Source organism: Camelus ferus, chromosome X (assembly GCF_009834535.1).
Source record: "Camelus ferus isolate YT-003-E chromosome X, BCGSAC_Cfer_1.0, whole genome shotgun sequence".
NCBI lineage: Eukaryota > Metazoa > Chordata > Mammalia > Artiodactyla > Camelidae > Camelus > Camelus ferus.
The window spans coordinates 41,477,907-41,505,074 of NC_045732.1; the positions used below are offsets into that span (position 1 = coordinate 41,477,907).

The 27,168-nt window shown below is 39.4% G+C and overlaps 1 protein-coding gene and 1 pseudogene across 12 annotated transcripts in view; one reads left to right on the forward strand and one right to left on the reverse strand.

The window, feature by feature from the left end:
- The first annotated feature begins 248 nt into the window (after positions 1-248).
- The window catches only part of HUWE1 (HECT, UBA and WWE domain containing E3 ubiquitin protein ligase 1), a 138,861-nt gene continuing 111,941 nt past the window's right edge, over positions 249-27,168 (forward strand). For 9 of the 12 annotated variants that reach the window (XM_032475500.1, XM_032475509.1, XM_032475505.1 and 6 more), the window contains exons 1-3: positions 249-374; positions 574-672; positions 6,439-6,574. The gene's annotated coding sequence lies outside the window, so the exon portion shown is untranslated. Of the gene's footprint in view, positions 375-573; positions 673-2,711; positions 3,075-3,191; positions 3,326-6,438; positions 6,575-27,168 lie in introns of those variants that run through there. The other 3 variants (XM_032475502.1, XM_032475501.1, XM_032475503.1) reach the window with 3 other exon arrangements.
- LOC102522371 lies at positions 15,077-16,517 on the reverse strand (annotated as a pseudogene).

Genomic DNA, 27,168 nt, shown 5'->3' on the forward strand with positions numbered 1-27,168 from the left:
TCTTCGCTAGGCAGCTGGAGAGACTAATTTTTAAACAAAGTCAAATCAAATCACGTCACCCTTCAGCGGTTTCCATCGTGCCTCGAATCAAGTCCCAATTCCTTAGCGACCCTACTATCCTCTATGGTTGGGTTTGGTGGGCCTGGAGTAGCCCTGGCGCGGTACCCTGCAGGGGACCTGGCTTCACCACGGAGGGAGCGTCCTCCCAAGGGGCAGGGGCGGGGCTTCTCGCACGGGGGGCGGAGCCTCAGATCGAGTGTGAGGAGAGCCGGAGGGGAAGGTTTTCGACGGAGGGCGAGCGAGGGGAGCAGGTCTGAAGCAGGGCCGCGGACCCGGAACGGTCCTGCGGGCCCCGCGGAGCTACCGCCGCGGAGGTGAGCGTCTTCCCCTGGTCTGGGGGGCGGGCTTTGCTCTCGCGGCCGTCCTCGGCTCTTCTCGGGGGGTTGTTCCCACGGGACCCTGCGCGGAGGCGCGGAGGTGGCGGCCTTGGGGAGCCTGCGGGAGAGGCTGGTGAAGGGGCCCGGAGGCCTGCCTCAGCCCTCCCTCAACCCCGCCTTCTCTCCCCTCCCCCAGGCCTCGGCCGGCGCCAGTGGTGAGCTCGCCGCATCTTTGGGGGCAGCCCGGCAGCGGCCGGCAGCGCGGCGAGAGAGCGGCCGACAGTGGGGATGCGAGGTACCGGCATTAGTCGTGGCCGAGTGGCCCTAGAGAGGGAGTAAAGGCCGGGCCTTCGGCATTTCTCTCAGGGGTTCGAGGAAGGCGGCCTCGCAGGAGGGGGAAGATGAGGGGCTGGCAGGCAGGCTTCGCGGGGAACTACTAGGTGTTGTATACGTATGTTTTGGTATCTAAAGGTACTACACACACGCACACACACACGCACACACATTCATTTCGGCTAATTGCTTTTTAAAAACTTAATATATCTTGTAGATCTTCCTATATCAGGGATCTAAATTTATCTCATTTATAAACAGCTGCATTGTATGATTGTACTACAGTTTATTTAACCATTTCCCGATTGATGTACATTGGCTTGTTTCCCTTTTGGGGGAGGGAGGGGGCCGTTACAAGCAATGCTATAATGAATGGGCTTGTGTGCGTATATATATATATATTTATATATACACAAAAATATATATGTTTCGTGCACGTGTATGAGTATTTCTGTAGGAGATATTCTTAGAAGAGTAATTGCTGGGTCAAAGTGTATATGCGTTTTGGTTTTTGATTGATTTGTCCAAATTGCCTTCCCAAAAGGCTGTACTAATTTACTCTTCACTGTTGTGCGAGTGTCCATTTTTCCACAGTTGTGCCAACATGAATTATTATCAATCTTTGTAATTTTGGACAACTTAAAGGGCAAAAAATGGTATGTCATTGTTTTAATTTGCATTTCCCTGATTACTAGTGAAGTTGAACATATTTTTTATTTTTCCAATTACAAAAGTAAATAGGCAAATATCAATAGTCTTTCTATCTATAAGCAATAAACATCTCGAAAATTTAATGCTTAAAAAAACCCATTCCCAATAGCAAGAAAAACGAATAAAAATACCTAGAAGTAAACTACAAAACTTTACTGAGTAATATAATAAAAGAACGTTTGCATACAGGGAGAAGGGATACCATGCTTCTGAATAAGAAGTCTCAAATTTGTAGTGATGTCCATTTTTCCTATGTTGATTTATACAATTCATGCAATTTCAATAAATACATCAAGTGTTTGGAACTTAATACGATTCTAAAGTTCATCCGGAAAAAAGATGGCTAAGAATAACCGACAAAATATTTTTAAAAGATGAGTAAAGATGGGGGTATTTGTACTACCAGCTATTAAAAATGTACTCTAAAAGAACAATATATAAATTAGAATAGACAAAACAATGCATTAGAATAGGAAAGCCCACGTATCGAACCAGATTGGATCCCAAGATTTATTGGAGAAACATTGTTGGCCAGACGTGGAAAAACTGCCATATTAAAGGCTTCAAGCACGCACTCCCCCCACCCCCCCACCCCTTTGGAAGCTTGAATTTTCCTTTGAGGGCAGACTCCTTTGTTTGGAGAAAACCACTTTATTGGATCTTTTGGTTATGCCAAGGTAAAGCCTCAGGAGTTAAAATTAGTGGCTTTGGAGCTAAGAACGAACGGTATGAGTCTTTAGTTAGATTAAGATGGATTCAGTAAGCCTGCAGTGCGGCGAGGGAAGGAGTCTGGATATTATCGGTCTTAATTTTTTTTCCGATCTGATGGACAAAAAAATGTTATGTCATTGTTTGCATTTGCATTTGCGTGGTTATTGTGAGACTGAACGTCTTTTATGTGTTAGTCCAGGATAATATGTGATTCCTGGAGGCAGGTAACAATGGCAGACCCATTGCTCCTCTTCCAGAATGGAGTTTGTCTAATTGGTACAGCTCTGCCCGGAAGCGTGAGAATAAACAGGTTGACTTTTTAAATTTTCCTCAAGCACTAGGCTCTAGACACCTTAGATCGGGGGCGGAGGCAGTTTTCAGGACATGGCCGAGATTTGGCGCTGAGCTGTGTCATCGCGAGGTTTGGCAGCCAGCTCCGCAGTGGGTCGGAAACCTCGTGGTAGGCGAGATCCCTGCAGGACGGGAGGTTCCTCCCTTCCCCCGAAAACTCCCAGTCATTTTCATGAGGCCCCACCTCTCTCCTTTTTAGGAGCGTGCCCCAGGTCTCGCGAGATCTCGTGTTTCCTAAAGGCGAGGCGCGGGCGGCATCCTGCGGTGAATTCGAAGGTCTCGCAGATACCAAAACGTATTATCGCGATAGTTCTCACGGCACTTGCGGGAGCCGGCGGCGGCAGATTGGCTCCGCCCCTCGGTGCTTCGTGAGGTGGTGCGTCATTTGCTTTTCGCTTCGCGTAGGGTGAGAGCGGAGTCGTAGCGACTTCGGCTTCGGTGGGAGGAGGGGTCTGGGAAGGGTTGGGCTCAGGCTGTTCCCGTCGGGTAGAGGTTCTCGCGGGATCGCGCGGAGGTGGCCGTGGTTCGGCTACAGACTGCAGTAGCCGCGGAGGCGGCGGCAACGTCTTTGGCTTGGGCTGTTCTTAGCCGGTGAGTTCTCGCGGTAGCGGGGTTACGTCCTCGTGGGATACGTTGGCGGTGGCTGAGGTAGCTCGGGGGTTGGGGGGGGCAGTGACTAGGGTCGGTCCGCCTGCTGTTAAGATGGCGGCGGAAGCTGATGTCTGTCCGGCTAGGACCCGGGACTGAGGTGTTGGCTGTCCGCGTTTGTGACGCCTCTAAGGTACCCGACATTAAGGAGGTGACGATTGGCGAAAAACTGAGGTGCCAATACCGAACCTGAGGTAAAGACCACCCCGTCTCTAGTTGGTTGAGGAGACACCATTTCCCGGGCCTCAGCCGCGTGTGGGCCCGCCTTTACCTCACCAATCGGTCAACGCCTCCGTTGTCGCCGCCGCAGTGGGCGGGTTGGGAATGGTGGCGGGCGAGAGTCCTGGAGTTCATTGGGGAGTGCGGTCGGGGGTTAGTTGGGCCGTGGGGTAGAGGGGATCAACCTACGACGACTGGTTCCCTCCACCCTACCTTTCGCGGGCCCGCCTCGGTTCTCCGCTCTTTCGGCGGCTCAAATGAATCCCCAAGTTTTTCTTGAGTTGAAGTGGGCTCTACTTCCCCAGCTTCCATGGTCTTTGAACTAAGGTATAGGGGTTAAGCTTTGGTGCCTTTGAGATATTTCTCGCCCACTTTCCCCCTAATTCCATCGTCTGATTGAATCTTCCTCATTTGCATGGATATTTGAGGCTCGTATTTAAGAGAAAGAGTCAAAGCTTTTCCCTGTCACCCCTTCCCCGGTCCTGCTAAGGAAGAGCTTAGCACAAGTCCCCTAACCCGTCCCGTTCCCCTCTTCCATTGGTTTCCTTGACACGGCGTTGAATACTCTTTCCTGTTCTCTGCATTTATTCCATCTTCGTGTATGGAGTCATAGTAGCCTTCACACTTGTATGACCCTGATCGGAGCACAGGACACTGATTTCTCCACAACTCTGCTGCTCAGCCACTCTTAGGTGGAACAGTGAATGGGTTGGTGGTTGGATGATTGCTGTCTTTGCTCTTCCTTCTCCGGGCTGTTAGCCTTCCCTTCCTTTTGACACCCACCCCCCCCCCCAAAAGAAACAAAAAAACTTGAAAAAAAGCTGTAGAGGATAACCCTCCAGTAAACCAACTTTTTGTTCTTCCCCCGCCATCCCCCTTGCAAGCTCGTGAACCTCCCCTTTTCCCAGCCTTGCTCCGAGTTCCTGTGGCCTCTTGGTCTCTTTTTGCTGCTAACCACCTCTTACATCTTTCTCATTTCTTGATCCTTCTAGTCCCCGCCCCCTTCTCTTTTTATGGGCGCTGAATCCCCTAGAGAGGAGATAGTCTCATGTCAGGCTCCACTAAATTTATCCCCCTCCTTGTGCTAGAAAATAAAATAGCCTTGATAGATTATCTCCTGCCCCTCAGTCATTGCCATTTTCTACCCTCCCCCTATTCCACCATTACTATAGACAATTAATTCCCTATCATTTGTTTCCGTTTTAGATTACATGTTCAGCATTGTTTTCTCTTAGCCCCAGTGTTTCGTAGATTGAGGAGGCACCAACATTCCTCATTCAAGGGAGGCAGCCTGGTATGGTAGAAATAACTGTGTGCTTTGGGTTCACAATCAAATTTTGTGGCCTTTTCGGATTCTCAGTTTTTCATTTGTGTAATGGGAATATAGCGCTTAATAGTTGCTAGAATTAAACAAGTTATAAAGTGCCTGGCTTATGGTGGGCACACAATAAATTGTGATTACTTTTTCTTAGTGTAAGAATACCTTAGCAGATGCATCTGTGTCATATGGTAGTTTTATGACCTGAGGAGAACAAGATTTTTATTCCTTTAACTGTAAATTTTTAGTGTATTTCTAGGTCAATCCTATCATTTTTGTATTTTTTTCCTCCTCGTAGGCCAAGCTCTTTATCTCCAATGGTTCATTACGTTTGAATGTGATTCCCACCTGGGTTAACCGTATAGCCTAAGAATTTTAGTGCAAAATCACCATCCTGGAATGACCGACGATAATGTTCCTGTCATGAACCACACCCAGGTGTCCTGCCTTTTAGAAGGAGTGTTTCATCCCTTGCCTACCCCCTCCTTCCACTCCTTCAAAGGCAGTTGGTCCTGTCATTCACCCTACAAAAGTAATGAAATTTGGTGCCATACTTTTCACAGTAATATAGAGAACTTATGCTGGCTAGTTTTTAAGTGTTCATCCTGCTTTTCCCCTACCTTCTTTCTTTGGTCCTTCAAATCTCTGGGGATCTGTTACTTGGCCTTACCTGAGCAGGATAATTCCTATTTGAGAGGGTTTAGAAAGGTTGTTTGGGATACCAAGCTTCTTTTCCAAAGTGAATTACTGACATTTCTTTAATACACTACTTCTGGTTGTGTTTTTGCCATTTTATATTTTCCAACATTCTTACTAAATGGAAGTGAGTATAATCAATTTGGATGTAGGTTTCCTTACTGTTAGTATTTTAATTAGACCAATATTAAAGTGAATGCTTTTTTCTGATTACCTAGGATGGATGATGGGGTTTGAAATAGGAATATAATGATAAAAATTTATGTAGGATTGAAAATTTACCATGGGTAACCATACGGTAATTAACTATGTGCAGACAGACACTCACTGGTTTTGAGATTTAGGGTTTGCTTTATTCCAGTTTGAAGTGCTTTGAAAGTAATAGAATTTTCCCCCTTTTCCATTGTAGGATAGGAGAGATTGCTTTCTGTTTTGCCTTGGTGTTCTTCATAGTCGGTCAAGCAGAGATCAGAAATTAAACCTCAATTTGACTTGTGTCATTCAGAACTAGAATAAATCTGGGAATGATAATCTAGGTATGATCTAAAAAGTTTAATTTATTCTAGGTTGATCTTTGAGAAGAGAGGAAGGAGTGGCAATACCAGTTAAAAACTTTGTCTAAGGTTCAGTAGCAAAGTTCAACCTGAGTTTCCAGGGTGTTTTATCATTTGTCTCCCAGTATGGCCAAAAAGTATGTATGAGGGTGAAAAATAATTTATGTATGCAATTTTTTTCACAAAAAAGTAATGAATTTAACATTGCCTTAGTATCAGTTCACAGTGAGGATATAAAATTGTGTATAAAATAATGACTCCCTATAATTTCATTTGGATTGAGAACTGAGTTGAGTTTGCAGAGGTTTTGTCTAAATGTCAGATTAAAAGAATTGTTTTAGTTTTGGTTGTGAATTCTTGTTATTGCTAAAAGCAGGTCCTAAAAAATGCAAATTGATATGTGAGGGCTATTGCTTAAGAAATAATAACTGTGATTATGTTTGAACATTTATATAATGGTTAGCTCCCCCACACCCTAATAAACGTGTTGTGTGTCTCTCCCCCCTCCTTTTTTTTGTAGGTCCTCCAGTAGTCTGACCTGAGTGAGTTAGAGCTCCAGAGGAACCAGAAGACCAACTGGTCAGGAAGGTTCAGGAAGCTATTGGAGCAGCATTGGAATTTCCCACCAGGATGAGTATGATTGGCTGTGATTTTAGGTTAGTTTTTGTGGATCTTTGTGGATAGTGTTTGTATTTTATTTCTTGGAATGGAGATTGTGGGAGTGTATGTATTTCCATTCTGTAATTGAGCCCCTTTGGTTCTTCTGTTGTCTGGATTTGATGTGGCACTGGCTATTTCTTGTGCTGAGGTAGATAGAGCTCATTACTAAATTAAAATTTAAATGAATTGTCTATACTTGATTTTTTTCAGCCAACTTAAGTATTTAAAAGATAAAATTGCAAGATTCTATATTTAACCAATCCTTTTTTAATGCTTTGAAGTTTTTCAAACAGAAAATAATTGGATAATATAATGATCCCCCTGTGTATCCATCACCTGTTACCAACTTATAGCCATTCTATTTCGTCTATACTTCTACCCACTGCAGCCCTTCACTCCCTACCCCCTGGGTTATTTTTGAAATAAACCTCTGCTGTTGTTTTCTTTCTATTTGCAGAATATTTGTATCTCTAAAAGACAAAGGGCTCTTTTAAACATAACTTCAAAACCATTATCACAACTCAAAAAATTAACTGACTTTTTAAAATACCAAATATGAAGCTAGTGTTCAAATTTTAGTTTGTTTGAATCAGGATCCAAAGAAAGTCCATTTAGCACAAAGGAGGGTTGATACATGTCTTAAATTTATTTTAATCTGCACATTGCCTCCCTTTTTTCTCCCTTCAGATTTATTTGTTGAAGAAATTGTCCTATAGGGTTCCCCCCATGTCTGGTTGTTACATCCCAAAAGTGGTATCTAACCCATTCTTCCTAAGTTAAAGACCCTGGAGGACCCCATTATAGTGGAACAATGACAGTAATCTCCTGTATCCCAGTTGGAGTTGATAATGCTGGCCTAGGCACTATCCCAAAATAACTAATCATGGAGTCCTTTTTCTGTGGTAGTCTGATTTAATTGATACCTGACTTCAGTTCCATGTCTTGGCCCTGCTTACTGCTCTGCATGAAAAGTAGGCCTCCTTGTGGAAGAAGCTAATGTTTCCTAGATAATGACCTGATTGTGCCTTTGGGGTTTTTCATCATGGTTTCAATTTCCTTAGGTGGTTTAGTTATTTTTATGCTATTTTATAACGCTGCTTTTTATTCTTTTGATGTTGGTATCTCCCCTGCTCTGGCGTATAACTTCTAAGTTGTTAAGACTTAGTGATGAGTTCCTCTGGCTCGAATACAATTTTTGAAATGGCAGTACTGAACAATTTTTGAGAGCTTTGACTTACATCCTGATTTTCAGCTATTATACTCAACTGTGGTTTTCCTATTCTTGTTTTTTTTTTTTAATTTCTTCAGGAAATGTTGTCCTCCCAGTATAGAGTCATATAAACTGTTCATTTCTTTCCTTGTGCAGCATTGACCATCATAGGGTCTATGTGTCCTTTCCATGGTCAAAACCTGGGGATGGAAGTTGCACAGCCAGCCTTTGACTTAAGCACACATGAGGGCAGAGCAAGGCCACTTGTGCCTACCTTTAAAATGAAAGTGATTTCAAATTGAAGGGGCAGAGAGGGCTAGAGGTCGTGAATGAAAGTTTCTGAAGTATTTAGATGAAATATGATTGTGAATCACCAGTGCTATGGATCATGAGTTCAGGCCTTTTGCTTCTTTGATCATTAATGAAGAAATCGGATCCCTAGTTGTAAATTGACTTAAGTATTAAAGAAGTGATTTCTTGGGAATTACACTAAAATCCATTCATTCAACAAAACAATTTGAGCACTCATTGTAGAGTGATTAGATATTTACCCTTGTCCTGAGTTTTCTGTAGTTAGGAATTTGAAGAAGATCACTTAAACCTTCTAATCCTGAGTTTGTGAAACTAGCATAAATATAGATTTTGGGGACAGAGCTTTCCAGAGTTACAAGTTTACAATGGAAATTCTGTTGGTTTTTTTCCCCTTTCATTGTGTGTTTTCAACCATGGATTCGAAGTATTACTGAAATGCCAAAATTGGTTGCTTTGAAAATATTTGCCCTTCACATTCCATGTTACCTCTCTTGCAGTTGGATTAAGTTGTTAAAATCTGATGTGTAGCTGTAACCAGTTTTGGCTGCTTTACAGTGATCTCACTAATCTGTAAGGTTGATTCAAGTCACAAGCAGTTGGGTGTTTTGCTGTATTGTTCTCTGACTCGTTTCCTCAATAACTGGTTACCAGATGTTTACATGTTAATGTCAGGAATAATTCGGCTCAGAAGATTCTTTGGGAGCCTTCTCATTTAATGTGTCATAGGGGTTGAGTTGTTAAAACTTGAAGTACTTGTTGACCAGCTTTGTTATAGAAACACTTTCAGATAGTGAAGGAGTGGTTCTCTGTTAGTAAAACAGCTGTAGGTTTTGTTTGGGATGTTAACCTGAACATTTTCGACTTTTAGTTCCCTTAAAAAGGTTTAATCATTTGACTTTAAAAATTACAGTGGTGACATGGATTGGTTCCAGAATGTGATTTTATAGAAAGTTGGGATTTCTTTTAGCTTCTTATGAATGTATCATTAAATGGAGATCGGTATTACAGGTTGATTCAGTCTGGGTTGCTGATTGGACTAGGTGAATGTGAAAATTATTTTTCAACTCTGAGATTCTGATTGTATAATCTTAGATGTTGAAAGAAAGCAGTTTTTCCTTTTCTATAATCTTTAGTGACTAAAAGTGACTTCTAGAAGTAGGGACATCTAAATTATTCTGGAATGACTTTTTAGTATAATAATTTAGATTTTAACAATTAGGAAGTGTGAACATACTGTCATGAATTTATGTACCATCTTTAGCATAACCCAGGTTTTAAGTCCTAATAATTAGGGACCAGAGATAATTGCTCTGGAAATATTTAGGTATATTGTATTTGCTGGCTGCTTATATTTCGGAACACATTTGAAGGATTGCTTTAATGATTATATTATTTGCTGCAATTATTTTATTTGCCTGTCTTTATAGTGAGGCATATTTCTCCGGGTCTTTGGTTTTTATTTTTGAAGTTCCACCACTAGTTATTGCATTCTGCTGATTGAGTTCTTATAAGCAGAGCGATCTCCCAGCAGTGATTAAGAACCCAGGTTTTCTGGGTTCAAGTTCTGACTCCATTTCTTACCAGTTGTGTCATCTTGTGCAGGTTATTTAACCTCAGTGCCACAATTTTTAATCTGTAAAATACTAATAATAGTGTTAGCTACCTCATAGGGTTTTAGAGATATTTAGCTGAATTGATGCATATAAAGTGCTTAGAACAGTGGTTCTGAAAGTTTAGGGAACATCAGAACCACCTAGAGGACTTGCTGAAACACAGATTGCTGGGCCTTAACCCAGAGTTTCTGATTCTGTAGGTCTGGATGGGACCCAAGAACTTACATTTCCAACAAGTTCCCAAGGAGATTCTGGTGTTGATGATCAGGGAACCAATGGAATAGAACAGTGTTTGGCACAGTGTTAATTTTTTATTCAGGACTACTTTGCCAGTCCTGATGAACACTTGACTCTTCAGTGTTGGTTAGTACTGCCTTCAGCTTGAAGCAGTTTTGAAATCTTTTGTTGCAGTGGTTCTCAAAATGTGGTCCCTAGATCAGCATCATCACTTGGGAACTTTTGAGAAATGCAGGTTCTCAGGCTCCACCCTAGTTTTATTTTAAAAGTGTGTCTTGGTTTAACTGGGGTGTCTTACACTTTTTTTAAAAACAGCTTTATTGAGGTAGAATTCAGATACCATATAATTCATCCATTTAAACAGTTTTTATTTAGTATGTTCACAGTTGTACAACCATTACTACATCAATTTTAGAACATTTTCATCACCCTTAAAGGAAACCCGGTGTCTATTAGTAGTCACTCCCCTTCTTCTTTCTCCCAACCACCCCAGTGCTTGGCAACCACTAATCTACTTTATATTTCTATAGATTTGCCTATTCTGGGCATTTCATACAAATGGAATCATACTTTATGTAAGTAGCTTTAATGTGATTTAAATGTTTTCCTTTTATTGTAAAAAATATATAGAATACAGATATGTAAAACCACCTCAAAACAAATTTACAGTTTAATAAATTATTTTAAGGCACTTTTGTAACCACCACCCAAGTCAAGAAATAGAACTTTTCTTCTCACCCTAGATGTTTTTCCATGTGCCCATCCCCATCACAGCATCCTTCCTCCCTCTGGAAAATATCTGCTATTCTGACTTTGTAGTAGCTTTTTCATATTCTGTTTTAAGTATCTGTAGCTTTCTTTTTTCCCTTTTCTTTATACTTTTTATCTATTGAAGAACTCAGGCCATTTGACCTGTAGAGTTTTCCACAGGCTGAATTTTGCTGATTGCATGCTCAGTACAGTTCAACATGTTCTGTCCTCTGTATTTCCTGAAAATTGACAGCTAGATCAAGAGGCTTTATAAATTCAGGTTCATTCCCTTTGGCGAGGACATTGGTGGTGATGTGTTCATTCACATTTGTTAAGTTGTAGTAGTGTCTTGAATTCCTCTTCTTTTTTTCTTCTTCTTTTTTTGATGTTAACAGCCACTGCTGCCTAAAAGCTTAGGTCCATTATTAATTCATTGGGAGTTGCAAAATGGTGATGTTCTATCATTTTGTTTTCATATATTGGCAAGTGATATTTATATAAGAAAGGCAGAATAAATAAATGCTCAATTTTTAAATTTTTTGCTGGCCACTTAACTAGTTTTGTTCCTGGACCTATCAGTTGTCTCTTCTGGAAAAATACCTTATTTGTGTAAGGTTATTGGGATTAAATGAGAAAATATAAGGTAGTTAGTAAACTGTAGGTCGTCAAGAGACGGTAATTTCTTTAATGTATTATTTTACTTAACCCCTCTAATAGCTCAAGGATAGGCAGTCACAGTAAAGTGATTGATGGTCAGTTAGCAAAGCCTTTCTGGGCCCTTCAGGTCTGTGGTAGGAAGGAATGATATTTGTTCTTTGTTCATTTTGAGTCTGAGTCTCTGGCCAGTGATAACTGAATGTTCCACCAGAGTAGTTTTTCACTTTGCCAAACCTTAGGAGTGACACTCATACCCTCAGAATGATCTTATCCAGCTCTGTGGTGATGTGCAATACTTTGGTTTCCTTGATTTCCCTCCCTCCAGCTACACAGCCCCGTGCTGTTTTAGTTTGTTCTGTTCAAGGTTCTGCCGTAATCTTAGTAACCTATGATGAGTCTTCCCAATAGTCATCAGTATCACCACTGTTAACATACTTGAGTAGCACTTTTAACATTTCATATATTACATAAAATACAGCACATGGCACATAGTAAGTGCTCAATAAATTGGAAACCATTGTTGGTGTCGCTGTTGTTACTGATGTTAATATTATATCTTCTTTTTACCCCTCACATCTTACCTCTTTTCAGTTCAACAAGCATTCACTAAGTGTTTCTAAGTACAAGGAGCTAGGGACGTTAAATGAATGAGAGTTAGTCTCTGCCCTTGAGAAACTCACAGTCCAGTTTAGGACTGTATGTGAGATCATATTTAAAGTTCCTTGGCCTTTTCCTTTGTGTTACCATTTTCTTCCCCTGCTTTGTCTATGCATGATACAACCTGTCTGTTGTTTATCAAAGCCCTCCTTAGCTCTGTATCCCTTCCCAGCTTTTGTGACTGCTGATAGGTGAGAAAGCCTGCAGTTGTCTTCTGTGAATACAGGGTAATGTCAAGAAAAACCTTTGGGCCAAGATTGGATTTCAAAGTGGCACATGCAGTTGACACTGCGATATCACAAGTTTATGGTCTTTAGGTGGACCTACACCTGGTCTCCAGCCTCTGTCCTGTTGCTTTAACTATCTTTCACCTTCTTCTTTCCCTTTCCACCCCCTCCAAGATGTTTGCTACATAAACATTGAGGCTCCTATACACAGTATGTAAAGAAACAGCTATACTTCATATAAGCTAGGATTTGAGTGGGCCTAGGGTTTATCACTAAATTTTCATTCTTACAAAATGATAATCAAAAAGCCTGCTTCGTAGGTTGCTGTGAGCATTAAAGTGAGATGATGTATTTTAAAATGTTTAAATTATAGAGTACCCTACAAAGATAAGGCCATTGTAGTTTATGTAAAATAAATACCTAATTGCTATGTTACTTGGGGCAAATTACTTCATCACTGAGCCAGTTTTCTCATCCTTTACATGAGAATGATGGTATCTCATTCACTCAACAAGTACTTGAGAATGTACTCAGTAGTGCCAGATGCTGGAAATACAAATATGAACAACTGAAGAATGGAGGACAGTGTGGTCTACCAGGGCAGGAAGACTTGTAAATCATACTCAAAGGAATGAGTATAATAATATGAGTAAACAAAAAAAGTGCTATAGCAGTTTATAGGAGGGCATCAGAGAATGTGACACAATTTTGTTAGAGTTAAACAAGATACATGAAAAGTATATCATCAACTCAAAAATGCTGTGCAAACAAAGTTAGTGAAATATATTCCAAATGAATTAATAGCTTCAACCATTATTTCTTTACCTCATTAGACTTGTACTTTAGATATGTTTATTTCTTTGAGCTAGATTTTATGAGCTCTTTAAGGGTGTTATGTACTCCTGTATTAGAGTACCCTGAAAGTAGTACTTTCATCCAGAAGGGTTTTTTTTACCCACTTTATCATCATTTTCTAGTTTCTATTACTGAATTAATTTAGGAAAAACTAGAAAATGTGTTCTTACTTTGGGAAAAGATGCCTACTCCCACAATGATATTCAGTCACCATTAACATTTTTCTTGGATTGTTCTCACCTTAATGATAAGAGTAACATTTTAAGAATCCAATAGAAAATTAGGGACAGGCTTTTCTCAGAATAGGAACGAAAAATGTCCAGTAACCAGAAAAGATAAACTAAACATCAGAAATGCAAATTAAAGTGAGATCTTTTTAACCATTAGATTGGCAAAAAATAATTTGGTGATACCAAGTAATGACAAAAATATAGGGAAGAGTCTGGTCTTGGAATACTACCCACAAGTAATATAAATTAATACAGCTGTTTTGGAGATAATTGTGGCAAGTTGCAAGATAGTATATACTGTGTGATGCTGTTTATATATTTTTTAAAAACTAGGGTAAACTGATGAGTTTATTTGGGAGGAGTGGTCAAGGAACTTAAGCTTTTTTTTGTAATTTTGCATTTCTGTTATAAGAAATTTTAAATATACTGAAGTGTACTGAGAATAATGCAGCAAAAACTTTTTCTACCCTATCCCAAATTGATCCTTTTTAACATTTTTGCATCAAGTGTTTTGAGGATGTTGGTAATTTTAATAATACTTTAACCCAGTAGTCCCTTCCCACCCCCTGCAGTCTTTACCATGAATTGCTTGAATTTTTATACTGTGAGAATGGTATAAATTACTCATGTAAGTAGAAATTTAAAAACTTTGTGGTGTCCAGACAACAATCTGTTATTACTTGTATAATATTAAATTTGCATGTTGCTTTAGAGTTTGCAAAACCATTTAATAATGCTTTGGGCATGGAACTTTAGTTGTCATTTGCTCATTTATTTCAAACTCTTGTTTGAAAATGCTTTCCTAACTTCATTTTTAAGTACTGTTCTTCATGATTATTGAAGTATACATGGCTTTATTGTTAAAAAGTACTAATAAACATAGAACTTTCCTGAAATCCTTCCATTCATAGACAAATATTGTTAACATGTTGGTGCACAGTATATTCTTCAGGTCTTTTCTTTATGCCTGTGTAGCATAAAGATACATTTTTTTCAAAAATACTCTTTAAAAAATTACCTTCCTTCCAACCTTTTATTAAAATTTTCAAACATAAAAATGCTGAAAGAACACAATGAGCACCTGTGTATCACCTGCTAAATTCAACAGTTGTTAAGAGTTCACCATATTTGATTTATATGGACATATGCATGTTTAATTTTTCTGAAGCATAGGAAGAATGACACTTCATCCTTAAATCCTTCAGCATGCATGTCTTACAAATAAGTACCTACAAAACCACATTACCGTTATCACATGTAGGGAATTTGTTCTTTTTTCTTAATATTATCTAATATCCAGTCCATATTCACATTTCCTCAGTTTTTCTCAAATTGTCTCTTTTTAAGCTTTTTCTCCAAACCAATATAGAAATTGTATTTTTAGATTCGCTGTTACCACCTAATATATGGACCCCTGTTCCCTGTCGTACTGTATACTTCTATAACGTTTTCAATGGCTGCATTATATTCTGTTGTATGCATGATTTATAATTTCGTAACCAATTCCCTATGTTCAGACCTTTAAATCCTTGTTTTTCGTGATGTTAAACAATGCTTCCTAGCACACAATAGGTGTTCAGTAAATTAAGTGTTGAATGAAGGAAAGAGGCATAGGGATATCCTAACAGCGAAATTTTTTTTTCATTTAAGACAGGGAATACTTTATTCAAATCCATCAGAGTAATGGATAGCTTGGGCCTGTAACAAAGCGTAGTGTTTTAAAGCATAGGTCAGTAATTGTATATGAGAGTATACACTGCTACATACAAATTAACTGATCAGACCACAACTTTTCAGTGTTTAAAACAGAATAAGCTTCCCTGTAAAAGCAGCACCTTTGTGACATTTTAACTTGAGTATTCCTCTCCTTCTTCCTCTCCCTCCAACAGAATCTACACCAACCTCATAATCCTTCTCAAGGCAGACATGTCCTCACGGGCCTCAGAAAACTCTCCTTCCTCCATTCCCTCACCCACATACCAGTGAACAAAGGCACTCTTGGCATACATCAGGTCAAATTTGTGGTCCAGGTGAGCCCAGGCCTCAACAATGGCTGTGGTGTTGCTCAGCATGCACACAGCTTACTGTACTTTGGCCAGGTCTCCACCGGGTACCACTGTGGGAGGCTGGTAATTGATGCCAACTTTGAAGCCAGTGGGGCACCAGTCCACAAACTGGATGGTACGCTTGGTCTTGATGGTGGCAATGGTAGCATTGACATCTTTGGGGACCACGTCGCTACGGTACAGCAGGCAGCAAGCCATGTATTTACCATGGTGAGGGTCACATTTCACCATCTGGTTGGCTGGCTCAAAGCAAGCATTGGTGATCTCTGCTACAGAAAGCTGTTCATGGTAGGCTTTCTCAGCAGAGATGACAGGAGCATATGTGGCCAGAGAGAAGTGGATGTGAGAATAGGGTACCAGGTTGTTTTGGAATTCTGTCAAATCGACATTCAGGGCTCCATCAAACCTCAGGGAAGCAGTGATGGAGGATACAATTTGAACTGTCAACCTATTCAGGTTTGTGTAGGTTGCTGGCTCAATATTGAGGTTTCTACGACAGATGTCATAGATGGCCTCGTCTACCGTGAAGACACAATCAGAGTGCTCCAGGGTGGTGTGTGTGGTGAGGATGGAGTTGCAGGGCTCAACTACAGCTGTGGAAACCTGGGGGGCTGGGTAAATGGAGAACTCCAGCTTGGACTTCTTGCCATAATCGACAGAGAGATATTCCATCAGCAGGGAGGTGAACCCAGAACCAGTTCCCCCACTAAAGCTGTAGAAAACCAAGAAGCCCTGAAGACCTGTACACTGGTCAGCCAGTTTCCGAAGTCGGTCCAAGATGAGGTCGATGATCTCCTTGCCAATGTTGTAGTGACTGCAGGCATAGTTATTGACAGCATCTTCTTTGCCTGTGATGAGCTGCTCAGGATGGAAGATCTGGCGGTAGGTGTCAGTGCGAACTTCATCAATGACTGTGGGTTCCAGGTCTACGAACACTGCCCTGGGCACATGCTTGCCAGCGCCTGTCTCACTGAAGAAGGTGTTGAAGGAGTTGTCTCCTCCCCTAGTGGTCTTGTCACTTGGCATCTGGCCATTGGGCTGGATGCCATGTTCCAGGCAGTAGAGCTCCCAGCAGGCATTGCCTGTCTGGACACCAGCCTGGCCAACATGGATGGAGAGGCACTCACGCAAAGTTGCTGTTTTGTGGCTGCCGAGGAGATGGCGGAGAGGAAGAGGAGAGGTTGTTTCTTCTTACAGCGCGACTCTTAAGCGGTCGATGTAAGAGAACTTGCCTAATAGAGAAATCTTTGTGACATCCATGTTTATTTTCTTAACACATTTCTAGAACTAGAATACAAAAAAATGTGAGGCTTTCGATACTTGTTGCCCAATTGCCCCATAGAAAGACTATCCTGCATTATTGACTGTGGTATGTTTAGCATGTGATCTATGACAGCACTTCAGGGTAATCCTTGATAATATTAGTGTGAGTGAAGAGCATAAACCTGGATATATCCAGTATCATTGCTTCAGAGCCTGCTCTCCTTATACCTCTGCTGCCATATTTTGCAGGGAGTAGCTTGACTTCTCCAGTTCAGAGTACCTAGTACCTTGCAGTTTGTTGACCTAATCTGGGGCTCCAGTTCCCTACCCCTCAAATTTCCTTAACTCTTGGTGAGGCCAAGTATAGTCTGGAGAGGTACAGCTGTCACTTGAATATAATCTTTTACATAGAGCATTTTAGATTTTTACTTTTTAAAAGTAAAGGCAGACTGCCTGCATGGAAGAATTCAAACATTTATCTCCAGCAAAACTAATTACCAGTGGCTTTAAAAATTGTGGTCTTCTCAATGTTCAACAGAAGAACTGGATAAGACCCTCATATTTGATATTATCCATATCAAACTCCTTATTTTATAGTTACCAATTAGAAGAAATGACTTGTCCATGGTAGCATGGCTGGTTAGTGGTGGAGTTGGCCATTGAACCCAGGTTACCTAGTCCAGTATATTTCTACTATGCTATATCTTTCCTTAAAACTGAATTTATCTCTATTTCTAAATGTGCCAGCAGGTGTCATCCTTAGAATTGCAAAATAAGTAACCCTCTTCCTATAAGAAAGTTAACCAAAAAATGGGGAATATTTAAGGGAGTAGGAGGGTAAATAAGTCACAAGTCCAAAGAAAGCTCAGTTTCTTTGCCCTTTTGACATGATTATTACTTTTCAACATGAGGTCAATTTGGAGCTCTTTAATGAGACAATTCGATTTGGCTGGGTTTTCATGCATATTTATGGATGCCATAAATGTATAGATGGGGCTGAATTTCCTGATTGTAAGACTTTGAAACTAAAGTGATGTCTAAGCCTATCTATTTTCTTTCCCTTTCTTTTCAGCTGCTTTAAAGTATAAAAGTAACATGTTTACTCTTAAAAAAGAAGATTCAAACAAAATAAACATTTCAGTTAAAAATTAGCTCCCACCCCCACAAATGACAGTCTCCTTTTATATCTGTTAACAATTTGTATGTATGCTTTTATGCCTTTTAGTGTTCACATACTGTGCTTATCCATTTATGTACTATGCATATGTTAGGACATAACTCCATTGTTTTTAATGGTTGCATTGCATCCCAAAGCTTGGATCGGCTGTAATTTAATCATTCCTTGTTGTTGTGCCTTGGAAGTAGAATTCATTCTGGGTCAAAAAATGGTACCCATTTAAATTTCTGATAAGATACTGACAAAATGACCTCCAGAAAGGCTATATTGAATCGCCATTTCCACCAAGGTGTTTGTGAGTGCCCTTTCTCCACCTACATCTGCCAAAACAAGCTGCTGTTTTTCCTTTTAACCAGTCTGATGAGTGAAAAATAGCATCTCCTTGTTTTGATTAGTGTTTTTGTAATTACTAGTAAGGATGAGCAAATGTTTATATCCTCTGCAAATTGCGAGTTCCTTTTTACTTGGTTTTCAATTGGATTGTTTTAGTGAGTTTTGGGAGTTCTTTGTATATTAGAAGTTTTGCAGGGGCGGATATAGCTCAGTGGTAGAGTGTGTGTTAAGCATGCTAGTGGGTCCTGGGTTCAGTTCCTAGTACCTCCATTAAATAAAGTAAATAAATAAACCTAATAACTTCCCCCCCAAAAAGAAAGAAATATTAACCCTTTTTTTATCCTGTTGCAGATATTTTCTGTTTATGGTTTGGAATTTTTTTGTAGTCAAATTCTTTTCTTTCCTTTAGTTTTTGAGACTAATTCAGGTTGTTCATGTTTAATACTTAACATTTGTCTTGAACTGAAGGCATAGTATTATAGACAGTGCTTTAAGGGATCTTGATTATTATATTTACATTTTATATATGTTTGAGGCCCAGATTGTCCTAAAGTCACAAAGTCAGTTTGTGACAGGGAACTAGAGTACCTTTGCATGCTATTCTTTAATTTTCAGCCAACACCTTTCATGTTATAAATGTTTTAAGGCAGCAGATTGTTCACATTGTTTGGTTTATTTAAAGAACATTGGAAATGACTGAGTGCCAAGCAATATGTGGTGGTGTTAAATTTACTCAAACAGAGCCAGTTTTGTCTATATGTTGGGACATAATCTTTTCTCTAAAGGCTCTGTTTTAAAGCTTTCATATCAGTGAACTAATTTGATCCTCATACCAAACCTGTAAAGTTGAAATTGTTTTCATCATGCTGAGTTTGCTACCATGCTGATAATTGCTATAAATAACTTGTTCTTTTAACCATATAGAAGAATCTTGTTCTCTGTTCCTTCCAAATTCATTTGAAGTAGCTCAGAATAGCTGAGATACACTTAACATTTCTGATTCTTAAGTGGCATGGCCTGAACATTGTTTAGTAAACTATTTAACCTTTGGAGAACTATAACTAATTCGAGAATAAGACGAGAATAAGACGTGGAGCTTCCTAATCTCATCATCAAAGTTGAATTTAGTCAGTACTTAAGGCTACTAGTTTGGAGATTAATGTGTAGTTTATGTTCTTCATATTCAGATAACATGTAGAAAGACTGGGGAAAAAACAGTTTTTTTGCTTTTGATTGTGTGTATGTGTGAGTGAGTGAGTGAGAGAGAGAGAGAGAGAGATCCAGCATTAAGATTGCTGCCCTTAGATTAACCTGGAGCTAAAAGAAAGAAAACAATAATATGGCCTACTCTTTGCCAGGCACAGTCCTGTGAGATAGACTGGTGTTTGTTTATTTTACAGAGGTTACTGACTCAGAAAGGTATAGTAACTTGTCTGAAATTATTCAGCTAGTAAATGGAATTTAAGCCCAATTGGCCTCACTTTCAGGCCTTTCCATTCTCCTCTAGTTCATTTTTTCTTTCTTCTAGCAGTAGTCCTCAGTTTCTGCCTTTAAAGTAAAAAAAAAAAAATAATTAATCCACATGTATGGTAGCAAATAAATACTAAGTTTTCTTCTCCTCTAATATAGATGTATCTTTTATCAGAGTATTTTAAGGCATTAAAACCTAGCTTTTATTTAGAAATATACTTAACCTAGCCTTTATAGAAGGTGTGTGCCTTCTCTACCTTTCTTCAGGATACAGAAATAGAGGATTTTATCCAGGACTACAGAATTCCCCATTACATAGAGGAGGTTTAATTTTAGAGATGCTGCATATTTCTTTATAAACCTAGGGATATGAGTGAATTGGAGCTGAATAATACAAAAGCATTGGAATTCTGTTTCTTTGGTTTCTTGTACTGTCTTTATTGTATTTGACAGTGGCCTGTCTTATGGCTTGAGGGGAAATACCATATGTCTATGTTTCATAAATGAAAGTGGAAACATTGTAGTGGCTAAGCAGACAGTGTCTTGGAGATATTTCTGTTGGGTGATAGTTTCTAATATTTTTCAGGTCAAAGATCTCTTTAAGAAGGCAGTGAAAGCTATCAACTGTCTTCTCAGAAAAATACCCACATATGTGAAAATTTTCCATAGAATTTCAGGATTTTGTAGTGATCCCTCATTATAGGACACAAAGAAATCTAAAGATTTTTCCACATGTCATTAAGAGGTTGTCCAAATTTCTGGGTTGTTTGTTTTTTTATTTCCTAGCATATATTTTTCTGCCAAAGCCCTATACCCAAAGGTGAAAGCTGGGCTAATTGTTTCTCTTTTGCTAAAGGTGTACTCTGCTTTATGTAACTTTAATCTCAAAAGCCAAATTTTTAAAAAAAGAGGATTATGGTTGGTGTTATATAAGTATTTACCTTATGTATTGTGTTGATCTTGTAATTAATTGTGTTTCCAGCTTTGCTTTGCCCACCAGGAAGTTGTAATTTGACTGTGTTTTTGTGTACTGGCTTCTGTTGCTTTTATATTACCATTGCTTCTAATCTTTTCCTCTGATTTATACCTGGCCATCTCATAGCACCCATCGCAATGCCCTGCATATAGTATGTTTATAACTATTTGTTGAATGAAAGATGGAGATTGCATGAATTGTATAAATTGATTTTCTCAGTTGAAATTGTCACCAAAAGAGTTTAATGTGACTTGAATTTTTTAACTTCATTAAACATTTACTGGATAGTCATTCATTCATTTACTGATCTACTAAGTGACAGTTCCTATGCTGGCAACAGGAATGCAAAGATAAACACAGCCCCACTCATGCAGAACTCACTCTAGTGGGGAGACTGACATGTAAATAAAGAGAGGTGCGTTGATTGAGGGTGTATGCAGGATACAGTAGGGACACAAAGGAGGGGAGTGATCAGTTTTCCTCTAGGAGAGAGGATATCTGAAAAGGCGTGATAGAGGAGGTGACATTTACGCTGAGGTCTAGGAGATATGCAGGGAGCAGCCATTTTAGCAGAAAGAACAATCTGAGTCAAGGTATCAAAGGTCTTGAATGGTATGGAAACTGTAAAAAAAGAAAAATTGGCATGGTTAAAGCATGGGGGAGTCAAGGGGACTGTTGTGTGTGTAATGTCATGGCCCTAGTAAGAGGCAAGTAGGGATTGGGTCCTAGAGGTCTTGGATGCTGGTTAGGTAAGGAGTTTACACTTGATGATGTAGGTAGATTTTGAGTTTGGGGGAGATTTGCTCTGGCAGCAATGTGGAGATTGGAGTAGAGAGATCTAGCAGGATGAGTTTTAATTTAAAATATTTTTAATTTATGAAATTTTTCAAACATACACTAAAGTTAGAAAATAGTATAATGAATTCCCATGTACCTGTTACCAGTTTCAACAGTTGTCAGCACATGGCTGTTATTAATTTATTTATATCCCACTCCCTCCCCCATTATTTTAAAGCAAATTCTTAAATGAGTCACAGATTGGCAAAGCATAATTAATATCTAACAAAGCGGTTCTCAAGTCTGGCGGTACAGCCAAATCACCTATATAGCTTGAAAAAAAAGTTTCCACCTCATATCTACCAAGACAGATATTTGTATGGCCAGACAGTTTTAGTTTTCAAAATAAGTCTCAGGTGATTTTGCATAGCCAGGGTTGCGAACGCTAGATTTAATTTTTAAGTAAGTTTTTTTAAAGATATTTTAAAATTAGTTTTGACTTCTGATGTGAGTGTATTTTCGTGAACTCTCTGAGTGCTTCCTGTGGCTCTTCTGGGTGAAGTTCACCTATTAAATAGTGGCAGGCTTTTGTGTGGTTAAGTTGTTGACAGTTCAATAAAGGATATTAGTTTAAAGGCTGATGTCTTAATTTTCTATTAGAGGTGGACAAGACTGAAAAAACACTTGTCTTTGAAATTGGATATGATGAGATAGGGAATAACCAGTCTGTTATAATTGATCTTTTGCACCAAATCTAGCAACAAATAAGGAAGGGGATGATGGGAGACAAGATTATTCTTAAAGGGTAGACTGAGATTATTCCAGAGCACCAATGTAAAATGTGTAGACAAGGAACCTCTTCTTCTTTTCCTTAATGAGCATAACTTTCACGCAGAAGTTGCTGTTTTTTATTTTTTTCTTGGGAATGCCAGGAAGGGCTCCTTGGTGTGCTGCCGTTTCCTTTCTACTGGCAAAACTGCTTTACAACTTTGGTGAGCCCTGTTTTGTTGCCTAATTCTTGTGATGCCAATTTCTCTCTCTAAATAATTTGGAGTAATGACCAGAAGGATAACTCCTGGATCTGCAGCTTCCCAGGACTGTATGGTAGAGGATGCCTAAGGAGTGCTTTCTTAGACACCATTCTCACCTCTTAAGTCAGTGTTAGAGGTCTCAAATTCCTCTTCCTTGGTATCCTTACCCTTATTCTGAGTATACTGCAGTGCAGAAAACCACCAAGAGCAAGCATATATACTTACCTGAGGTATAGTGTTTTCAGATTTTGAGGGAAAGACTCTCAAGGTATTTCTACAGATAATTTCCAAATTTGTCTTGAGTGAGTAAAGGCTGTTCCTCAGTTGCTTTATTATTACATTTTACTATCAGTGTCCAATAATATCTGGGTCAGTAGTCCTCAGGGTCATGTTTTATGTGGCCAAAGATAGGAATATTGGTGTCAGTAGTAGGTGGGTAGCAGGGTGGACTGTGCATATAGACATTTTACGTACCATAGAGTTGTGGAGCTAATTTGGTTTGAATCTGGACTCTACCACTTACTGGGTATGTGGCTACTCTTGACCTCAGTAAACCAGGAATGATCTCTCAGTAGTTATAAGGATTAGAGATAATTCATAATAGGTGGTCAGTAAATGTTATCTGTTATTATAATGATAAGTGGGTTTTCAGAATATATATTGGGTGGGTATTAATGTACATAATCAGAAACTAGAGTGTATGAAAAGGCCTAATAATCAAGTGATGTCCCTTTAACAAATCAGTGAATGTGATGTCTCTGTGTCTAATGAAATGGTCAATAGCAGGCTGGGTTTCAAGATTCAGCTTGTTTCCTGACATAGTGGGTGGTCTGGGCATTTCTCACCTGAATTTATTTTCAGAGACTGCAGGGAAGCAAAGGGGAAATAGTGTTTTGCTTTATGGAGTTTAGTGCTCTCTGTAAGCCTTGCTTAAAAACCACCATGTTTTTCCATGATTTCAGTGGGAATTTTAGGCTGACTTAAATTGACCCATGCTCTCATACATGTGTACAGCATTTGTACACCTATCAATGATGAACCAAGTCAATAAATATTGAGTGCTTGCTGTGTGCCATACTTCAGAATTAAACAGGAGGTATGGGAAAGAAGCTCCAAGAAAAGGCAGCAACCAATCCAAGGCGTTTGTTTAGATGACATTGTTCTTAATTTGATGCATGCCCTTTGGATCAGAAGCCATTGTTTTCTACCTTAAGAAAAATTGTACAGAAGAAAAATTCTCATTTAAATGGATGAACAATTACAGAAAATTTGGAAGGTTCTGAAAAGCATGAAGCGTAAATAAAACTATGTATTATTCTGCCACCTAGAGGCAACCACTGATAATCTTTTATATTCTCCTCCCAGGTTAGGTTTTTGTTTGCTTGTTTTACACTTCCTCACCCTGTGGCAGACGTTTTCTCATTAATATGCAGAAAGTGATAGATACAGGGTACAATGTGAGTACTCAGGGAGGGACACTCAGTCAAGTTTTAAGAGATTAGGGAGAGGATTGTCCTTACTCTGGTTAGTACTGTTTCTGCAGTTCAAAACCTAATGTTCATTATATGAAGGTGAAATAGTGAGAGGCTATATAGTCCACTATCCTCAGCTTTCTTAGGGATTTTCTTTCCATTATCTCCTCTTCCCCTCCCTTACCCTCTGCCTTTCAATGAGACCTCCAGAATTCTCTGCTTGCATTTATAGCCAACCTTTTAAAAAGAATGGTCTATGCGTGCCATCTGTATTGTCTCACTTCCTGTAGATTCCCTAATTCACTACAGTCTGGCTTTCCTTCCAACCACCCCACTGAAACTAATGCTTGTCAAGTTATCTCTATTCCCAATTTCAATGGACATTTTTCTCTTTGACATTTGACCCAGTTGATCAGTCTTGCCATCTTGTGTTTTTCATGATAACATGATGAACTAGTTTTGCTTCTATCTCAATGGCTACTCCTTTGCTGGATTCCCCTCCTTTGCCTTACTTTTAAGTGTTAGATCAAATAAGAACTCAGTTCTGGGCCTCTTTCCTTTCTTCTTTGTAAGTGACATCTCCAGACCCATGGCTTCAGGTATTGTCTGTATGCTGACAATCACAGATTTTATTCTCAGTGCATACTTCTTTTCTGAACTCAGTTCTACAAATGCTTGCATACCTATCACGTGGAAGATGCTGTGCTAGGTGCTGAGAGCTTAAACACTGTAGAAAATCAAACCAGTTGTACTAATTGATATTTGATATGAGAGAAACAAGCAGGGTACTATAATAGAAAAATAACAATTAGACCAGCATTAGGTGAGTTGCCTTGGGGAGCCATTTTGGGTCTTAAAGTCAATTCCTGAAATGAAACTAGCTGTGGGAAGAATGGGAGTTTGGAGCAGAGGCATTCCAGTAAGAATAGCACCTGTAACAGTCTAGAGGCCAGAAGGAATTTAGAGTGTTCCAGAAACTAAACAGAAAGATTAGTGTGGTTGTTCAGAGAGATCGGAGAGAGTTCCAGGAGCCAGATCATGTCAGGGCCCTGTGGGTCATGGTTAGAGTTAGGAAATAATTCTAGGGAAACTGTTGAAATGTTTTAAGCAAGGAAGTAACATGAGCTGATTTATGTTTTGAGAAGATTACTTTTACTGCTCCCTGGAGAGTGGATTGGACGAAAGTGGATGTGGAAGTGGGGAGATTGGCTATCCATATTTCAACAGTTGAGGAAACAGAAGTGCACATAAGGCTGATTTGTCCACGCTCACACAGTAAGTGATATAGCAGGGATTCTAACTTGGGTTTCCTGATTTGGAAATTGTATTATGTTCTGGTTCGTCTCAAACTTTAATATAAATCACCTGAAGATGTTAAAATACAGATTGATTCTTCAGGTCTGGGTGGGGCCTGAGATTTTGCATTTTTAATAACTCCCAGATGATGTCAGTGCTGCTGATCCTTCCACCATACTTTGAATAGTAAGGCCAGTCTACCACTATGCTCAACTGCTGTTGACCCAGATTTGGGTACTACAGGTGTCCTCTGTCCTTAAGTCATTTTAAATTTGATCAACTGGAGGTGATTACTACCAAGTGAGTTAACCCAAAGAGTGACTTCCCTCAGTATATTTTAATTGTACACACTTGTCTTGATGTAAACCCTGCAAAACCAAGATTCAGACCGCAGAGCTGAGTGAAGTTGAGGGGAATGAGGAAGTAAAAACAAAGAAATGGTTAATTAATTAGAAATAATTAAGTTTAATTTAAGTGTAGCTATGGATGGTGGTTCATAATACTTAATTAGTTTTCTGAAAGTTTATCTTTCTAACCTAAGTTTAGGAAGAAATATTATGCATAGAGATTGCTTGGTGCACAGAGTTCTCGTCTGACCCAACAAAAGGCAGTAAACCATTTCCAGGGATTTGTTTAGAAATAACTTATTTTTGTTAGAGGCTTTTTTGTGTAATGGAATTTTCACTTGTTTAACTTCTAAGCATTAGGTGGAACTCATTCCCTAGTGTTTCATCATTAGTGAGTTTGACAGTATCTCAGCTTTTCACTTTGTGCCTCAGCTTCCTCTCGCAATAATTTTTTGAACAATGGGATCCAGCAGTGTAGAGGAATCTGTCACAATTTATATTTTTATCTGCAAGTATTTATTATAGTAATAAAAGTAGTAAATAAAGTGAACAGCATGTTACTGAAGCATGGACTTGGGAGTCAGAAAGTCCTGGATTTAGTTCTTGGGGCCAACATTCACTAACCAGGCAAGATACTTAATTTCTCTGCACCTCAGTTTTCTATCTGTAAATGGGGACAAAACTTGGCTTGAATGGTGAGGACTGTATGAAAGACTATTACATGAAGCCCCTGGGCAGCATGTCTCAAAGTACATTCTTTGGGATACTTAAATCGGTGGATTTTCAGTAGATGCCACCTGAAAAAAAAAATGATTCTATGCTCTAATAAAGTTTCTTTTACCCAGGATTTTTTGGAGCCGTTAGTAATGTCAGTCAGCCGTGGGACTGTCCTAAAGGAAGAAAATTACATTTGGAACGTTCCCCAAGTTACTGGAACCTAGTCTTCGTGGAGTTAGGTGCTCTAAAATGCTTTGGGAAACACCAGCCTAACTATTGTGTGGCTTGTAGTGGGCAGTAAAAAAATATTCTCCCTTCCCACCATTAAACCAGCTTAGAAATAGAATACTAGAAACAAAAGAACTTTTGAACTTTTTAAAATTGATCTCTCATGGACAGTGATCTTTCTTTTTTAAACTATAGATGTCTTGCAACAGAATTATAGAAACTAGGTTAACATTGCACTTGTTATGAGGACGTATGCATGTTTATTCATTTGTTTTGGTTTAGTTTTTTAATTGGATGCTTATCTGAATATGTTTATGAAGAGTTTGGAACCTGAACAATATGGAAACTAGAAAAGCCAAATGTACTTGCTCTCCCAAAACCTTGACAGCTAGAGCATAGGCATGGGACCTAAACCTGACCAATTAAATGCTCACACTTGGGACTTTGCATTTAGAGCCACTGATGCAAGTAACTTGAGACCATTTAGAAATCATACTGCCACCAGCAGTGGCTTCTAGGCGTCCAGAGTCTGGTGTTGGCAACAGAGGCACCCCCAACTAAGCTATGTTTGTGGGAGGTCCTTGGCTATAGTTCCAGGCTACCTATCTTCCTTGGTTCCTCTTGTTTTCTGAATGTGGATTTCTAAGCCTTCCTGTTGATTGTGTGAGCTATCAGTTATCCTTCCAGTA